The following is an 18,935-nucleotide window of genomic DNA, read 5'->3' as shown; positions in this document are numbered from 1 at the left end:
CTCTGCCTCCTCCTCTGCCTCCTCCTCTGCCTCCTCCTCTGCCTCCTCCTCTGTCTCTCTGCCTCTCTGTCTCTCTGCCTCTGCCTCTGCCTCTGCCTCTGCCTCTGCAGGCCTTGAATCATAGACATCCACTACCATGCCCCTCTTACATCTATGATTAATTGTGTATTTTACTACATAGTGTATTTAATGTCATGGGAGTGATGTAGTTATAAAACTAAAATCTGTTATGATTTGGTAATTGTATAATTAAAATGGTTTTATTTTTCTTTGGTTGAAATCTTTATTAAGTAGTGAGCCTCCAGACTTTTGATAATTTCTTGGATGGTCTTTAACTATATTAGTAGAGAATTTGGTGTCTTTAAATTACTCTTTCAGCATCAAATTTTTCTAATATTTTTACAAGCCACTAAATAGTTCCTTGGCAGCAGTTCAAAGGTATTGTTTTTTTTCTAAACCACTTTAAAATTTGTCTCATTTTGTGCTTTTGTTTTGTTTTCATCTGTCTTGGTTTTGTTCTTTAGACAAGGTCTCACTATGTAGCATTGATTGGCTTAGAACTGACTACGTAGACCAGGATACCCTCAGATTTAGAGATCTCTTGCAATCCCTGCCTCCTAAATGCTATATGGTTTTAAATTTTTATTTTAAATGATATATTAAGTTCCTAGCTTATAGGCCTTTATATGGAACATTGTAAAATCAACTTGCATATATAATATGTAGTACTCTAATCCAAGTAATGATCATTTCATGTCTTCAACAATTAATAATTGTATGTGTTAGGATTTCATATTTTGGGATGATGACACTTGTGCTATGTTTTGATGCCCTCTAATGATCATCTCCATGTTTATCCTGCCACTACCTCTTCCCCATCTCTACTGACCACTATTTTATTTCATTCTTCTACAAGTTGATTTTTGTAAATAACTGAAACATGAGGTATTTGTATTCATGCATAAGCCATGTTTGGTTGAACATATTTATCTCCAGTTTCATTCAAATTCAGTCAAACTTCAAATGACAGAAATCCGTTGTTTTGAATGGCTAATGAATACTTGATGTGTGGTTTGGGGAATGAGAGAAGTTATATGCAAATCATAGTGTGTATGTGGAAATCACACGACAACTTTGGGGGCTTGCTTCTTTATAGAAGTCCCAGGGATCTAATCTCAGGCCACAAGGCTTGCACAGCAGACACGTCTCCCTGAGCTTTTAATGTATATTTATCATGCAAGTGTTTTTGTGTGTTTTATTTTTTGCATTTATTTCTGCAATAGAGTCTCACAATTGAGAGTGGGCCTGCGCTCCTGATCTTTCTACCTCTATTTCTCCAGTACTGGACTCTCATTCATGTACCATGGTACCTGTGTTGTGATTTTCTTTATTAACTAATCCACTAAAAGATATTTATCTTATTCTGTGTTTCAGATATGGTGAATGATTACATAATAAATACACGAGTGTAACTGTGTTCTGTGTATATCTGTTTTATCTCCTTTGGTTATATAGCCAGTTACTGGAAGAAGCAGAATACACTGGTTGTGCTTTTTGTATTTTAAGGGCTTTCTATATTATTTTCTATAATGGGTACACCAAATTGTATTTTTTCAAAGAATGTGTTATATTTTCTATTTCTCTGAATCATTTTTATTTCTTATCTGTGTAATAATAAACATTATAAGTGTATATAACATTATATATCACTATAGCTTTTATTTAAGTTTTTATATAATTTTATTAAACTTTCTCTGATGATTAGAAAAACTAAACCATTTTTCAAGAGTGTATGTTTAGTAATTTTTAAATTTTTCTTTATTCCTAAACATTTAATACAGGTTTAAAGTGATATATAAAATCACTTTGTAACTTACTCCAACTTATCGCAAATCTTCTCCCAAAAAAATCCCCCATCCAACCTCAAATCTTCTTTTGTGTATATATGTGTAAGATAACCCATATCCAATTGCTACTGATCATGTGTGAGTAGAGTTGGTATTATACACTGGTGCTTGGGATTTCTTCTTTGAACACGTTTCAGAAGAATGATTTTTTTCCTCCCCCCAAGAAATTACTATCTGCTGATAGCTCCTTAGTGAATGCTAGGAACAAAAGGTCTCTACCTGAATCTGTGCTCATTTTAGTATAGAAGGGTATATGAAAAGCTATACCAGATAAGCTATTTTGCAATACAAGTAAGAAAAGAGTTAGAGGTATAAGTGGATGCATGTTAAATGAAGGAAGGCTTAAATAATAATGGAAACAGGGGAAAGGTTTAGGTAATAGGTGAGCTAACCAAAACTAAGGGTTTATGAGAAAGCATATAGAAACCCGCAAGTTAGTAAAATAATTTCAAATATATACCATAAAAAAGTTTGAACAGAATTTAATTGTGTGGTTGGACAATATTACTCCTAGAAAACATGGATTATTAAGTGGGATTAACTCCTACAAGGTATTGGCCAATGAGGCCCCAGAAGTCTCAAAAAAAGAAAAAAAGAAAAAAAACCCAAACAAAAAAGCAAAAAACCCCACAAGCCACTTTGTGATCTAACATAACTGCATTCTAAAACTGTATTGCTACAGGTGCCTCTCATTTGATTGATTAGTTTTTTATCCCCCTTTTGCTTTGTGGGTTTTTTTTTTGTGTGTGTGTGTGAACTTTTGAGTAGTTTTGAGTAGTCATCTTTTTTCTTCATCCGTCCTTCTTTCCTTTATTTCTTTCATTTTTGTGAGGTTTCATGTATTTATAATGTCAATTTATTTTTCATGATGTTTACAATGTTAATTGTCATGAATATTTTAAAAGATACATGAATATGAATGTATCTTTTAAAAATATACTCCTCTATTCTGTAACAAACCTCTACTTCTGGACTGCATTATAGAGCACAGACCTGCCACAAACGTGTGGCTCTCTAAAGTTACAAGGTTAAAGATATTGAGCACAGAAGGACAAAGATGAAACAAGTGCTGAAATGCTCCCAGTCAACAAACATTTGATTCTTCAGGAGAGAGTCAGAAGAAGTTCTGTAGAGCCACAGTGAAATGGGGCAATGGGAACTGAAAATATACTAACCTAACCTAGGGAAAAGAAAAGATTACTTACAGATGTAATGGAAGACATAATGGGAAAAGGGATGCAGTGCGGTGACCAGAGGTTCCCTTGTATAATGTGAGAGACTCAAGCCCATTTCCTCATTTGTCACATTAGTCATTACTGTGGTTTGAATATAAAATGCTCTCCATGGCTCATACCTTTCAACACTTGGGAAACAGCTGTCAATGCTAGTTTGGGAAGTTGTGAAGTCTTTAGAACTTAGAGCCTACATGGCAGATGTAGGAACATAGGCCCAGGACTAGAGAATGATAGCCACCTGGGTTCTAACTTAAATACTCGTATTCAACCATATCTGTAGAAATTTAACAGGCTACATGATCACATTCTGTGTCCCAGTCACCAAGATTTACTCACTGTGAGACTGTAAAGCAAAATACTCTTTGCACATCTTAGTTCCGGCAGGTGTTCTTGTCATACTGACCAGAAAAGTAACCAATACAGCCATAATAGAGACAAGGAGTCAGGATCTGACAGACAGACAACAAGGGAAAGGGTTCAGGCACCTAAAGGGCAGAGAAGAGAAGCCACAAGCCCATACTTCTAAGTTGTGGCACAGAGGCCTATCTCCATACAACTATTCATTACAACTACCCTCAACAAACTCAACTATCATTATTAATAATGAAAATTGTTTTAAAGGTGTTCTTAATAATAATAATTCAATTCTTTCCCAATATTCCTTGTGACATAAACAGCTATTATGCTGCTCTCTTTCTGTGAACATACCTGTATGCAGTATTTTCACATAGCTCACTCATTCCCATAATCACATTTTTCTTTGGAAATTTCTGAATACCTGTATGATAATATGCCAACTTTTCCTTCCAGGCTCACCAACAACTTGAAAGATGGTGAATGAATATAAGAGAATTATTCTGCTCAAAGGACTCACACTCATCAGTGATCATCATTTTTACTTATTTAAGTCATTGCTGGACAGTGACTAAGACTGAAGAAAAGCATTCAAGAGCAATACACTAGGGTTCAGATTGCTGACATGATGAATTCCAAGATGATGCTGAATTGGGCAAACTGATCAAGTTTTGTGAAGACTTACCAGCTCTTAGAAAATGTGCTGAAATTATTAAAACAGAGAGATCAGAAGGTAACATGGAACAAAGAACCCCCATCCCTGCCAGTGTCTTACTATCTCTATTCTCTTTATAAATTTAAGGTCCACACACAGCTGTCCTCTCCAATTTATACTACAAAGACCATGGCCATATTGCTCCTTTGGACTGGCTACTGAGGATATTCCTTTCCAGTGGATGGTTGGAATTTAAGGAGTATATTTGATGCATATATTATAGACAAAAATAGAAGTTGATCAAAGATTGCGGTTCCAGAAGTAACTTAGATGTTCAAAAGTAATAAATATGAATTGCAAAATTATGATTTATATTTAAATATATACATTAACAAAGTGTCTCATCTATTCTATTAAGAATACTAATATAATTATCCTCTCTATTAACAAAGATAAGACTATACTTTGATTAAATATAGCCTTAAGAAGGTGTGAGGCCATGGCAACTACTGCTTTCCTGGTCTTTCCTTCCTATCATTAGCCAGATGCTGGTGTTCATAATCTTTCACCTTCATTGTCCATCAATCCCACCTATGAAAGAACCAAGAGGGTCTATTATTGAACTTGGAGATCGTAACCTGTGCCCCAAGTCAGGTACCCTGTCACCTGTCCTCAATTTAAAAAGCCAAATTAAAAGAGGAGAGCAGAAAAAGGAAATTTATTCAATGTGGCTACATTGGGAAGAAAGATAAAGAGATCCAGAAATACTTACGTGCAGGCCAGATACAGCTTTCTGGTCCTGAGTGAGAGCAAAGCTTAAATAGAAGCCCAAGAATATGTGCATCTAAGCATCTTGATCAAGATGTGGTCCCACCCACCATCTTTGTCAGGGTTTCAGTTTCATCCCCCAATGCAGTCAGACAAGTTGCTACAATTGTGTGAAATCTCTTTCCAGGAGAGAAGTTCCACCTCTGGCTGGCACCTTTTTCTTCTCCCAGCATGAGATTATTGGGAAAGTTCTCATTTCTTTGGTGCCCACTGTTTCTATAGTCGGATAGTCAGATTGGGATACATAGTGTCTCTTTGAAAGGTCTTCATTCCAAGCTGGTTACAGGTCCACTCCATTTTTCAAAACCCCAATTTCAGTCTAGTAATTTGGTTGGTCCCAAAAGCGAACTAAATTCCCCTGCAGGCCATTGTGATTTATAGCCTGTAGCCTAAATACGCCTGGCATCCTGTACCTGCTCCAGGTCTAGAGCTGGCTTTAACCAGCTCCTTCTCACTGCCTTCTCTGTCTTTAGCTCTACTCCATTCAAATCCAAGGACCAGTAAGTGGGAGAGAATGGGATGGTGAGCAGGGGGAAAGGGAAGGGAACAGGGGTTTACTCTCATTTCACTAGTTTATGTCAGATTTCCTTTTACTTGTATCTATTATTTAAGTGTATTATACAAAGAACATGCTTAACAAATCAATGTGATAAAATTTTGGATTGTTAAGAGAATGTAGGAGAATGGGAATGAGGAAAGCTTGGCTGAAGCACATGGGCTTCAAGAGAAGGAAGGTGTTTCACATTTTATATGAGGCAACTAAAGAAAACATTGACTAACAGGAGATGGTATCAAAGGTTGTACATTTGGTGCTGTGTCGATAGATGTAGAGAGTCGTTTTCAGTTGTACCCCTAGAGCGAGTGGTTTCATAAACAAGCCCTCATTTGGCTAAGCTTGTTGTCATTGGTTGCTTCTGCATCTGGTGACCTATCCGCTTTTGCCACATGGCCCATTGGGATTGTCTAAGCTTGGGAGTACTTACTGGCTGAGGGTGGGCTAGAAGGCGGGGCTTAGATGGCAGGAAGGCGGGGCTTAAGTAATCGCTCCAGAGAAGCAGGGGAGGCAGAAGTAGCAGTAGAAGCAGGAGAAGAAACACTGTTAAAAAAGGTTCCTGAATAAACTGCTAAAAGGAAGAGCTCGGGTGGCGTCTTTCTTGCTGGTCGAGGCAGACGTGACAGTTGGTGGCCTGTACAGGGAAGAGAAAAACCTCTTGAGACTCAGAACCTTTTGCAGTCAGGGTAGCCGGCTTGGTAAGTTCCCAAGGTAAATTGGGGCAATAAGGATCTCGGGAGTAGAGACAATAAAGTCTCCGGGTTGGAGCAATAAGGTCCTCGGAAGTAGAAGCTATAAGGAAAGTTTTGTGGAGTAGTAAACTGAAAGAAAAAGAAAAGTAACAAAAAAAAGGGTAACAAAAGTAAACATGGGCGCTTTGCAATCGCATTCAATTTTTTGGCTCTTCAAGGGCTGTTATTGTTAAACAATAACAACAAAAAAGCTAACAAAAGTAACCATGGGCTTTTTGGAATCACACCCAATTTTTCTGGCTCTCCAAGAGCTGTTATTGTCAAAAAAATTAGAAATCAAGAAAAGTACATTGGAGAGGTTCCTTAGTGAGTGTGAGACACTGTTGCCCCTTGGTTCATGGTATCTGGGAACCTCACCCTTTCATGCTGGGATAAGTTAGGGAAGGATCTAGATTTCTCCTGGGACCAGGTATTTTGAAAGCAGGGGTAAAGCCTGTGTGGAAACTTGTCAGGAGCTGCCTGGAAGATCAGAAATGTTGTAAGGCAGTTGAGGAAGGGCAGACAGCTCTGAAACAGCTGAAAGAGGAGCAGTCAGTGAAATTAGGAAAGGGGAACTCAGACACAGATTGGTCTGATACAGATGAGGAATTACAAGCTCTAATTGAGAGGATAGAGAAAAGCTCCCTTAGGGAGAAGCAGAAGAAAAGGGGGCCAGAGACTGATAAAGGCCCTCCAGGCCACACACCATCAGAACCCCCTCCATATAATCCAGTTAGCAGTGGAGGATTAGGTCGCTCCTTTTGCCCAGAGGTTTGGCAACGGTGAGGTCGGAGCTCCAGCTCACCTGCCCAGTTTTTCAAGATGCTCAAGGAAACAGATATGAGGAACCGCTCGATTTTAAAGTAATTAAATCCTTGGCTGAATCTGTTCATACTTATGGCATTACTGCCTCTTTTACTTTAGCTCAGGTGGAGGCTCTTAATAGACATTGCATGATGCTAAGTGACTGGAGTGGTTTGGCTCGCACTTGTCTGAGCCTAGGGCAATATTTGGATTGGAAGGCATTTTTGATTGAGTATGCTAATGAACAGGCTGAAGCGAACCACGCAGCTGGCAATCCTGCCTGGGACAGAGATATGTTATTAGGGCAGGGCAAGTTTGCCAATCAACAGATAGGATATCCAGGTATTTCCAGGGCAGGTGTTTGAGCAAGTTAACCAGACTGCCTTAAAAGCTTGGAAGTTTTTACCAAATAAAGGGAAGGTGAGTGGTAATCTTACTAAGATCTTACAGAGACCCATGGAGCCCTTTTCAGACTTTGTAGCTAGATTAGTAGAAGCTGCAGGCAGAATCTTTAGTGATCTTAATGCTGCTATGCCTCTGATTAAGCAGCTGGTTTACAAGCAGTGTATTAAAGAGTGCAGGGCAGCTATCAATCCCTACAAAAACAAAGGGTTAGAAGCCTGGATGAAAGTTTGTAGAGAGTTGGGGAGCCCATTGACCAATGCGGGCCTAGCAGAGGCCGTTGTGCAGCTTACTCAGAATAAAAGAGGAAATTCAGAAGCTTGCTTTAAATGTGACAAGTTAGGACACCTAAAAAGGCTTGTGAAGTGGAAGAATGTGATCACAGGCATATGGCATGGTCCTGATCCAGCGTTGGCGTGGGCGAGGGGATCTGTTTGTGCTTTTCCTCAGGATCGTTTAGAGCCTCTGTGGGTCCCCGAGCAATTGATGTGGAAGTGTGCCACGCAGAATGGAGAGATCTTGCCCGAGAGCCCTGTGCACCCTTCTTCTTCTGTTCCTGGTGGAGTGCCAAGCGGAGCCGAGATGGAAGATTCTATTGTTGTTTCCAAGATCAATGCCGATACGACATAATGCTCGAGTGTTTCCTCGCTTTTTTAGTACCAATAGAAGTTTAGATGTTCCATTTTTGCCTTTAGATTGGCTGGCCTCCTATTGCTGGTCTGCCTTGTGGGCCTGTGGTATATATGCAGGATCAGGTTCAGGTAACCTCAGTCAAAATTTCCGGAGTGCCCCCTCTCCCCGTTCTCCACAGTGGCCTGAGCCCTGTGACAGAGGGGACTCGAGAACATTAACCCTACAATGAAAGATGGCCTGATCAAGCCTAGACTAGTTTGAGTAAATGTATATCCAGACAAACTGTGTCTTTAAAGTGAACTTTTATGATGGATATCCTGTTTTCCACCTCCTTCCTATGTATACTTATGCGTATATAATCAAAATGAACTACTTTGTGGAAAGGGGCATGCACTAGGAGTAAATGCCTACCTAAACTAAGCCCATCAGTTGAAATAAAGACTCACCTGTGTTACTTCCCTACAACAAAGCAACTATTCCTCTTTAACTCCATGAAAGAAACTCTAAGCAAACACTGGAGCCAGTGAATACCTTTACTTATAAGGCCCACAACTGCTCCTCAAGCTATTGCTTTCTGTTCTGAACTGTCATTTTGCTTGGAATAAAATTTCACTGCTTATATACAAATCTATGACAGCCTCTACCCCAAATCTTTGAATAAAAGGGCAAGATTTTGGAAACCCCTGGCTTAGCCTCTGACCATCACCATATCCATAACATAGATACAGAATGAAAGAAACAAAATCATTACATACCAAAGATTAGGTCTTGGGTTTCCAGGCTTCCATACCTGTGAGTAATGCACTTATTCTCCTCATATAACACTCTATCTGTAGTGTTCTGATACAGCACAAATGAGACTGAGACAGAATAAAAATGTACTTTCCAAGATGGAGAATTGTGACTTACAAGAACCGTATATACATATTAATGTATATGAACACATATTCTACAAATATATATTCTACAAATGGTATGCAAAGAAGACAAGAATGGCAGCGTCAAATCTACCTATATACATGGTTGGACAATATTTCTGAGGAGTTATGAATAAATGTCTACTCATCCCAGGTCAAAGTTCTGATACAACCAAAGTCCAACTTGGTGAGCCAATGGGATTTATTTTTACTGTGGTTCTTATAAGAATATTGATGAGTCATTAATTACAAAAGCAGAAATGACACAAAGATAGCAATGTCGCCAGTCCACCCCAAAGGGAGTGACAGCTCAGGACAGCTAAAAACCTGGGGTACCCTTCATAGTCCACAGAGAGGACAAAGCATTGGACAGTGCCCGCATCAGGATGTTCAGGGTCTCAGAGCCTTTTCTGGGCAGCTTGGTTCATCTCCACTTTTTCCAGATATATTTAGCTTGTCCTAGGGTTTATCAACATGCCTGATACCCTGTACATTTTGGGAGAGAGAAGACACCATTGTATCTAGTCGTAGGGACTTCCTCAAGTCTCTATGTTGCTCACTTCTTACCTTAATGATCCTCCAGACAGGTTGGGAGGTTTCACTCATTCTTAGAATACCCTCATATTCTGGATCCTTTTTAATATCCTGTGTCTTAACAAGCTTTCCTCTAAAGGTAAAAATTGTGACCTTGGTGGAAACTGTTCTATACAAGTCTCTCTGATGTTTACACAAGGACTCACTTCCTCTCCTGCCTGAACTTTTGCAGAGAAAGACCAGTGACATTGTTATCAGTTTCTTCTATGACTTATGGGCAAAAGAAAAATTAGAATGCCCAGAACAATGAGGACATGATTGTTACAGTGGGAACAGTGGGAACAGTGGGAACTGCTTTCGGTTCAGGCTTGAGGCTTGCTCCACAAGAGAAGATTCATACCCAGCATTATATACCTCGTCAATACCTCTCACCTGGAGATCAGAAGGTCCTAGAGAGGAACCATATGATGTATTGTCAGTCTTCCTTTACAATATTCATGTTTCCATCCACAGATTAGTGCTACTCTCAGTCTATGTCAGAGAAGCAGCTTCTTACAGTGACTTCCTATTAATTCCCATGACTCAGAACTAGGAGCAGGCTGTGTGACTACAGTTTGGTTCCTTCATTAGCAGGTACTTGGCTTTCCTCTTTAATCAGGACTTCCTTGAACATAAATAGTGACTTAGCCAGCCAAAGACCCTTATATCAACCCTGGCTGTTTAGAACACTGTACATATAAGTTGAGAAAACAGCAGAATTTTAGCTCATGCCTTCAGCTCTCAAATGTGCAGCTTCAATGATTTGATTTTTTTCAAACACTCTGTATCAGGCTTTTGTTTCTCTGGCATAAAACTTGAAGGATCTACCTGAACTGGGAATCATTTCCACGTAGGCCAGAGCCATAGCAATTTCTCAACACCTAGTAGAATATCTCCTATGATTGGTGCAAACAAGAAGTTCCCCATGTATGTGATGCACACTGTAACAACTTTACATAGATCCTTCTCTAGCTGTTATTAGTAAGTAGCTTAGGGACACTGGGTGGTCTTGCAGAACCTGTCCTGTGGAAACCTTTATAGAAGTATGAGATTAATCCCAGTGAAGAGATTCACTAAGGTGCTTGCTCTCTCTCTCTCTCTCTCTCTCTCTCTCTCTCTCTCTCTCTCTCTCTCTCTCTCTCTCTCTCTCTCTCATTACTTCATTTTCAGCTTAGTTTGGAAGTGAAGGCCATGTTGGTAACATGAAAAGAGAATCAACCCCATTCTGTTACTCTTGCTACTCCATCTCCACCGCTATGTGATTCTCTGATGACTCAAAAACTTCTCTTTACCAGGGATTGCACAGCCATCATACTTGACCAAAATACACATTGGCCACCTGTGTCTTCCTTTCCCTCCTTCATTCTGGTCTCATCAGAGGACTCTTAGAGCAGCTGCTGCCTTCCCACTTCAGCTGTTCCACACAGCCCACCTCCTTCCATGTAGGACTTACTGCCATCCACAGCCATAGTCAAAGTAACCCGTTTTCCTCTGTGCATTGCTGGAGCTCGACCCTCAGTCCTATTGAACAGAACTATGGAGGTTCCCCCTTCTACTTCCCATCTGCTTTGAACCTACAGGTTGCAACTCCTTGGGGGTTGAATGACCTGTCCACAGGGATTGCCTACAACCATAAGCTTATCTGTTATTTGCATTATAATTCATAAAAATATCAAAATTGTAGCTTTGAAGTAGCAACAAAATTAATGGTTAGGGGTTATCATCACATGAGGAAAAGTATTAAAGGGTCTGGCTTTAGGAACTTGGGGAGGAGGGCGACCCTTCAAGAAGGCCAGTAGTCTCACTTAACCTGGACCCCCGAGATCTCTCAGACACTGGAACTCCAACCAGGCAGCATACACCAGCTGATGTGAGAGTGCCAACACAGATCCAGCAGAGGAGTGCTGGATCTGGGTTCACTCAGAGAAGATGCAACTAACCCTCAAGAGACTGGAGGCCCCAGGGAATGGGGAGGTCTGGTGAGGAAGGGGTTGGGGGTGGGGAATCCTTGCAGAGGCAGGGGGCAGGGAATAAATATGGGAGAGAGAACAGGCAGAGGGTGACCTGGGAGGGGAATAAAATCCAGAGTGTAAAAAAAATAAAATAAAAATTTTAAAAAGGAGGAAATGGAATGGTGGAAGTGCAGGTAGTCATGACAGTGGTCATTCCGATGAAAGAGCAGCTGAGGAAATTGAGAGAGCATTTGGAGCTCACATAGGGGTGTCAGAGATAAAGACAGCCAGGGCTCTGAGGACCTGAAGAATGAGATGATGCCTACTGACTACCAGGTACATTCCAGACAGCTGCCAGCCCTTAAAGGCCAAGAGTTCTAACACCTCAGTTCTAGGACCTCAGCCAATGAGCTGTGACACCAGCCACTCTCAAGGTCCCCGAATCACAAAGGCACTGTCTGTTTGCTATTGTATTTCACCTGTTGCTTCCAGAAGTTGATTATGAAAACTTCCAAATACCAGGCTGGCAGTTAGTGGTTGAATCCCAGAATGATATGCCTCCAATCCAAAACCTCAGGACCACAAGTCTCTGGCTTCTGAAGGGCTTGGTGCTGGTAAACCCTGAGTGTATTAGACTATTTCCTAGGCCTTGCGTTCTTTACTACAATGAAAACGCCATCTCAGCTGCCCATGACTCCTATAACAGAAGAACCTTAGTCGGCTAGTTTTAACACTCATATATGTGAGTTTTGTGTCTGGTGGCCAGTATACATCTGTTTGCTACAAAAGTCAAAATTTATTTAGTGAGATTCATCAGAAAAGAATGTGAGCCTGACTAACTTGTGGTTTTGTTTTTTTTTTTTTTTTCATAGTGGCCACAGTGTTTAAGGGAAGTCAAGAGGTTTCACAATCCCAGGGAAATTGAAAGCTATAAATTGGGAGGAGGCCTGGCTGTTTCAACACTCCTCCCCCCAGGAATACAGCACAGTGAGAGACACCCAGAGCTGCTTAAGAAATGAAAAAAACTCTGAGAGTGTCATAATTGCTAGTATCTTTCTTTACACCCCACTGTTCAGTTTCTCATTTTCTGACTTATCTGCCTACCTACTCAAACCAAGCAGGCCACTTCTTGTGACATTGAAGGTCTCAGGATCTGTACACTGTTGCAGAAATTTCCAAGGAGGTGAGCCCTGTCTGTTTCTTAAATATATGATCAGATTTATGTGTGGAAATATAAAGGAACATAGAAAAAAAATCAGTGTTGGTGGGTGAGGGTACCAGGGCTGGTGCCAGCTGCACTCACAGCTTTAAATCTGCTGTAGCTGGTTTCAAATGCTTCACTAGGAAGACGACAGATGACAGAATAAAGATGCCACTTCTATTCCTATGACTTTTCATGAGTTAGTATTTAACACTGGTCTTCAGTTATCTTCACTAGAGAACACATGGAAGCAAGGTGATTGCGGTGAATGACCGAGTAAAACACAAGACAGAAACATGAGAAATGATAACTAAAATAACATTAAATGAAAACTATACTTCAACATGAATATAGTATATAGTTTTGTGAATATACAAATCTGAGATTTATACAAAACGTGAGAGCTCTCACTACCCATAGAAGAAAATGTTCCAGTTTTGTTAATATAGTTATTTAAACAGAGTACCTTGACATTTTTATTTTTACATCTCCTTTTAGTTCCCTTCTATATCGGATGTAAGGGACAATATTTGTCATACTCTTTTCTTCATTCCATGCTGGAAGTGAACTCTATTGGGGGAAAGTTAAACTTATTCACTGTTAATAATTTTTGTAAAATATTTCTATTTTTTATGGTGTTTTGCCTAACTTTTTAGTAATTGTCATATGCAAAAATTTCAAACCATAGTTATGATTAGTCAATGTCATACTTGTTTAAATTTATATTATTGCTTGTTATTATTATTGTTTGAAAAATGATTTCATTACCCAAGCTAGGTTTGCCTCAAACTTGGTGCATAGCTGAGGCCAGCCTCAAATTTATAATCCTGCCTCTGCCCCTGCCCCTGCCCCTGCCCCTGCCCCTGCCCCTGCCCCTGCCCCTACCCCTGCCCCTGTCCCTGCCCCTGCCTCTGCCTCTGCCTCTGCCTCTGCCTCTGGAGTGCTTGAATCATAGACATCCACTACCATGCCCCTCTTAAATCTCTATGATCAATTTTGTATTTTACCACATAGTATTATATAATGTCATGAGAATAATGTACTTATGAAACTAAAATCTGTTATAATTTGGTAATTATATAATTAAAATTGTTTCACTTTTCTTGGGTTGAATCTTTCATTATTAAGTACTGAGCCTCCAGGTTTTATAATAATTTCTTGGATGGTCCTTAGCTATATTAATGGGGAATTTTGAATATTGGTGTCATTAAATTACTCATTCAGCATCCAATTTTTCTAATTTTTTTTTTTTTTTTAGAACCCAGCCAGTTCTGAGGCTGAGGCAGGTTTATTTTCTCCCAATCTGCTTTTATACCATTTAAAATACATACAAGTGTTAAGGGCGGGCAGTATAATGAGGAACTAGCAAGGCAGTAAGCAAGGTCCTGTGATTACTTCCGTAACAGTTGTTTCCAAGGGCTTTTCAGAATAAACAAATTATCTGAGCCCACTTCCTTGTCCAAGTCCATAATCCCATGATTTTTGCCTGAAGCTTGCTTCTTTTGTTCCACCCTAAGATTAAGATTCCTGACTGAACTTACTTCCTTATCACGCCCCAATGTCAGATTCCTGCCTGAAGCCCATTTCCTTGTCCTTGGCCAATGTCAGATTCCTGGCAAGAGGCCCCCAAAGCTCTGCACTTGAGATCTTCGATTTCTTACTTCAGAGACTTGAAATTCTTGTCATATAGATCTTTCACTTGCTTAGTTAGAGTCACACCAAGGTATTTTATATTATTTGTGACTATTGTGAAGGGTGTTGCTTCCTTAATTTCTTTCTCAGACTGTCCTTTGAGTAGAGAAAGTTCATTGATTTGTTTGAGTTAATTTTATATCCAGCCACTTTGCTGAAGTTGTTTATCAGGTTTAGGAATTTGCTGGTGGAAACTCGCTTGGGGTCACTTAAGTATACTATCATAGCATCCTCAAATAGTGATACTTTGAATTCTTACTTCCATTTTGTATCCCTTTGACCTCCTTTTGTTGTCTAATTGCTCTGGCTAGGACTTTGAGTACTATATTGAATAGGTAAGGAGAGAGTGGGCAGCCTTGTCTAGTCCCTGATTTTAGTGGAATTGCTTCAAGTTTCTCTCCACTTAGTTTGATGTTGGCTATTGGTTTGCTATATATTGCTTTAACTATGTCTAGGTATGGGCCTTGTATTCCTCATCTTTCCAAGTCTTTTATTATGAAGGTGTGTTGGACATGGTCAAATGCTTTCTCAACATCTAATGAAATGATCATGTGGTTTTTATCTTTCAGTTTGTTTTTATATAGTGGATTACATTGATGGATTTCCTTATATTGAACCATCCCTGCATCCCTGGGATGAAGCCTACTTGATCATGATGAATGATCATTTTGATGTGTTCTTAGATTCAATTTGTTAGAATTTTATTATGTATTTTTGCATCAATATTCATAAGGAAATTTGGGCTGAAGTTCCCTTTCTGTTGGGTCTGTGTGGTTTAGGTATAAGCATAACTGTGGCTTCATAGAATGAATTGGGTAGTGTTCCTTCTGTTTCTATTTTGTGGAATAAAGTTTGAAGAGTATTGGTATTAGGTCTTCTTTAAAGGTCTGATTTTTTTAAGCTCATCTGGTCCTGGGCTTTCTTTTTTTTTTCTGGTTGGGGGACTTTTAATGACTGCAGCTATTTATTTAGGGGTTATGGGACTGTTTAGATGGTTTATTTGATCCTCATTTAACTTTTGTAAGTGGCATCTGGCTAGAAAATTGTCCATTTCATCAAGATTTTCCAAAAAAGGCATCTTTTTTTTTTCTTTAGGTTAAGGAAGTTTTCTTCTTTTGTTAAAGATATTTAACGGCCCTTTCGTTGGGAACTTTTGCTCTCTTCTATACCTACCGGTCTTCTCATTGTGTCCTGAATTTCCTGGATGTTCTGGGTTAGGACCTTTTTGCACTTTGCATTTTCTTTGACTATTGTGTCAATATTTTCTATGGTATCTTCTGTCCTTGAGATTCTCTTCTATCTCTTGTATTATGTAAGTAATGCTTGCATCTATGACTCCTGATCTCTTTCCTAGGTTTTCTATCTCTAGGGTTATCTCCTTTGTGATTTATTTATTGTTTCTATTTCCATTTTTCGATCCTGGATGGTTTTGTTCAATTCCTTTACCTATTTGGTTGTGTTTTCCTGTAATTCTTTAAGGGATTTTGCATTTCCTATTTAAGGCCTTCTACCTGTTTACCTGTATTCGCCTGTATTTTTTTAAGGGAGTTATTTATGTCCTCCTTAAAGTCCTCTATTCTTTAAGGGATTTTGCATTTCCTATTTAAAGGCTTCTACCTATTTACCTGTGTTCTCCTGTATTTTTTATGGGAGTTATTTATGTCCTCCTTAAAGTCCTCTATCAGCATCATGAGATGTGATTTTAAATGCAAATCTTGCTTTTCTGGTGTGTTGGGGTATCCAGGACTTGCTGTGGTGGGAGAACTGAATTCTGATGATGCCACGTAGCTTTGGTTTCTGTTGGTAAGGTTCTTGCACTTGCCTTTTGCCACCTGGTTATCTCTCGAGTTAGTTGGTCTTGCTGTCTCTGGTTGGAGCATATCCCTCCTATGGACCTGTAAGCCTGTGTGAGCAATCCTGGGAGACCTGTCTTCAGGCTGGAAGGATCCTGTCCCAGCTGCCATCACAGAAGTTATTTCAAAATTGTACTAAGCAGAGGAAAGTTAAATCATGCTTTGATTAATGAAGGTGACTACTGTTTAAGAATAAAGGCCCCTATGGTTTTATAAAAGCTTGGTAATAGTAGTGAGAGAGAAAATATACGTTCAAAGAACATCCAATGCAATTGGGAGATAACATTATGAAACTGAATAAATGATGCTGATACTAACACTGGGAAAGAAGAACGTGACCTATAGGGATTGAAATATGCTCAACTCGATGTTAATTTTTCAACTGCCTATAGGAAATTTAGTAAATATCTATAAATTTCTATTGAGACTTAGAGATCTATATAAACATATCTAAAATGGAAATTCATTTTATTTGGGTTTTTTTTGTTTTGTTTGTTTGTTTGTTTTGTTTTTTGTTTTGGTATTTCGAGACAGGGTTTTTTTTGTGTAGCCTGACTGTCCTGGTACTCACTCTGTAGACCAGGCTGGCCTCGAACTCAGAAATTCACCTGCCTCTGCTTCTCAAGTGCTGGCATTAAAGACATGTGCCACCACTGCCCGGCTTGTATTTCTTAAATTTAGGGATACTTGACAAATCTTGTACTTGTACTTGGACTGTATCTAAAATAAAATGTATAATAGATGTTACATTTATACTAATAGAAAACACCTATCAAATATTTACTATGATCTGGGACTTTAAACAGCAGTGGAGAGATAGGAAGCTTTTCCATTTCATAGATGTAATTAGAAATGCTCAGGAACAATCACTGACAAAGACAATGAGTAGTGGAACTGAGATCTACCTTGCCTATCTGGCACTGCACACAGATTTTTAGACAAGATGAATACACAGATCAAAGATGGAAATTATAGATCACAAGATTGTACAGCAATAGCTACAGGTAAAGTATATTACAAATTAAGATAAACAAGTGGAGAAGTCAGATAAATTGAAAGCTACATGAAACACAGATGTAGAATATGTAAAAGGAAAAGAGTCAGTGTCAACATAGTTCATGACAGATATAATTATCAAGGGAATCTTGTGAAATAACTATGTTGAAATATAAGAATTGGCTTTAACAGAATCTATATCCCAGATACAGCAATCCAGATACAAATGCTGCTGGATTTTCACATGGGTACAGACATATTAATTGTTCTGTTTTCAAGATTCATCAAAGGAAGGATCCATGACTTCTCACTGAAGCTAATAACTCATTATAGTAGAAAACCAAGGTTTCATGTAGTTTAGCTTTGTTTTTTTTTTGTTTTGCTTGTTTGTTTTTCTTTAAAGATACATTTATTTATTTTATGTATATTAGTACACTGTAACTGTCTTTAGACATACCAGAAGAAGGCATCAGATCTCATTACAGATGGCTGTGAGCCACTATATGGTTGATGGGAATTGAACTCAGGAACTCTGCAAGAGCAGTCAGTACTTGTAAGCACTGAGCAACCTCTCCAGTCCTGTTTTGTTCTTGGTATTGTAGTTTCTTTGTTTGGTTGTGCTTTTTTGTTTTTGTTTTGTGTGTTTGTATGTGTGTAGATTTTTTTTTTGTATTCTAAACAATACATGTAATAAGGACACATGCTTCATTATGTTCATAGCACCTTATTTATAATAGCCAGAAACTGGAAACAACCCAAATGTCCCTCAACAGAGGACTGGATACAGAAAATGTGGTACATTTAAACAATGGAATACTACTTGGCTATTAAAAACAATGAATTTATGAAATTCTTGGGGAAATGGATGGATCTGGAGAAGATCATCCTGAGTGACGTAACCCATTCCAAAATCAAGCAATTCCAAAGCAGAATGTACCAATACAGTTTGAAGATGATATCTAATGTGAGAAACATTCTTGTTGTCTTCTTAAAAACTCACATTTACCACCTAAGATATTTTAAGATAACAGCACATGGGAACACTACAGGAAACACTCTTCTGGTTATTAGCACAAAGAGTAACACACAGGCATGCACATTGCACTGTGTTATGTGTAGCATGTATGTTAAAGTATTTATCTTTCAGGTATAAGGAATTATACGATGTACTGTGAAATGTTTCTGTGAAAATACAGGAAACTGATGACTGTGTTCCCATACCAAAATAAAACAATTCCTAAGCAGTGAATACTTAATGCAGCTTGAAGATATAGTCACAGAATCTCTATTGTGAGAAACATTCTTTTTTTTTTTTTTTTACATATTTTCTTTATTTACATGTAAATTTCTCTAATCTCAGTTTCCCCTCCCAAAAACAAAGAAACAAACCAAAACAACAAACACAAACCCCTGTTGCCTCCCACTTCCCCATGCCTGCCAACCCGCCCTCTCCCACTTTCTGGCCCTGGCATTCCCCTACACTGGGGCACAGAACCTTGACAGGACTGAGGTCCTCTCCTCCTATTGATGATCGAATTTGCAATCCTCTACTACACACATGCTGCCTGAACAATCAGACTACTCCATGTGCAATCTTTGGTTGGTGGTTGAGACCCTGGGAGCTCTGAGGGTACTACTTAGTTCATATT

General features: G+C 39.0%; 1 protein-coding gene across 1 annotated transcript in view; it reads left to right on the top strand.

The window, feature by feature from the left end:
* The first annotated feature begins 12,524 nt into the window (after positions 1-12,524).
* LOC116071227 (interferon-activable protein 202-like) overlaps positions 12,525-18,935 on the top strand; it is a 30,824-nt gene continuing 24,413 nt past the window's right edge. The window contains exon 1 of the mRNA XM_031342695.1: positions 12,525-12,727. The gene's annotated coding sequence lies outside the window, so the exon portion shown is untranslated. The remainder of the gene's footprint in view (positions 12,728-18,935) is intronic.

Source organism: Mastomys coucha, unplaced genomic scaffold (assembly GCF_008632895.1).
Source record: "Mastomys coucha isolate ucsf_1 unplaced genomic scaffold, UCSF_Mcou_1 pScaffold1, whole genome shotgun sequence".
In the NCBI taxonomy this organism is placed as follows: domain Eukaryota; kingdom Metazoa; phylum Chordata; class Mammalia; order Rodentia; family Muridae; genus Mastomys; species Mastomys coucha.
The sequence above is the reverse complement of the archived record's forward strand: the minus strand, read 5'-3'. Positions and strand labels throughout refer to the sequence as shown.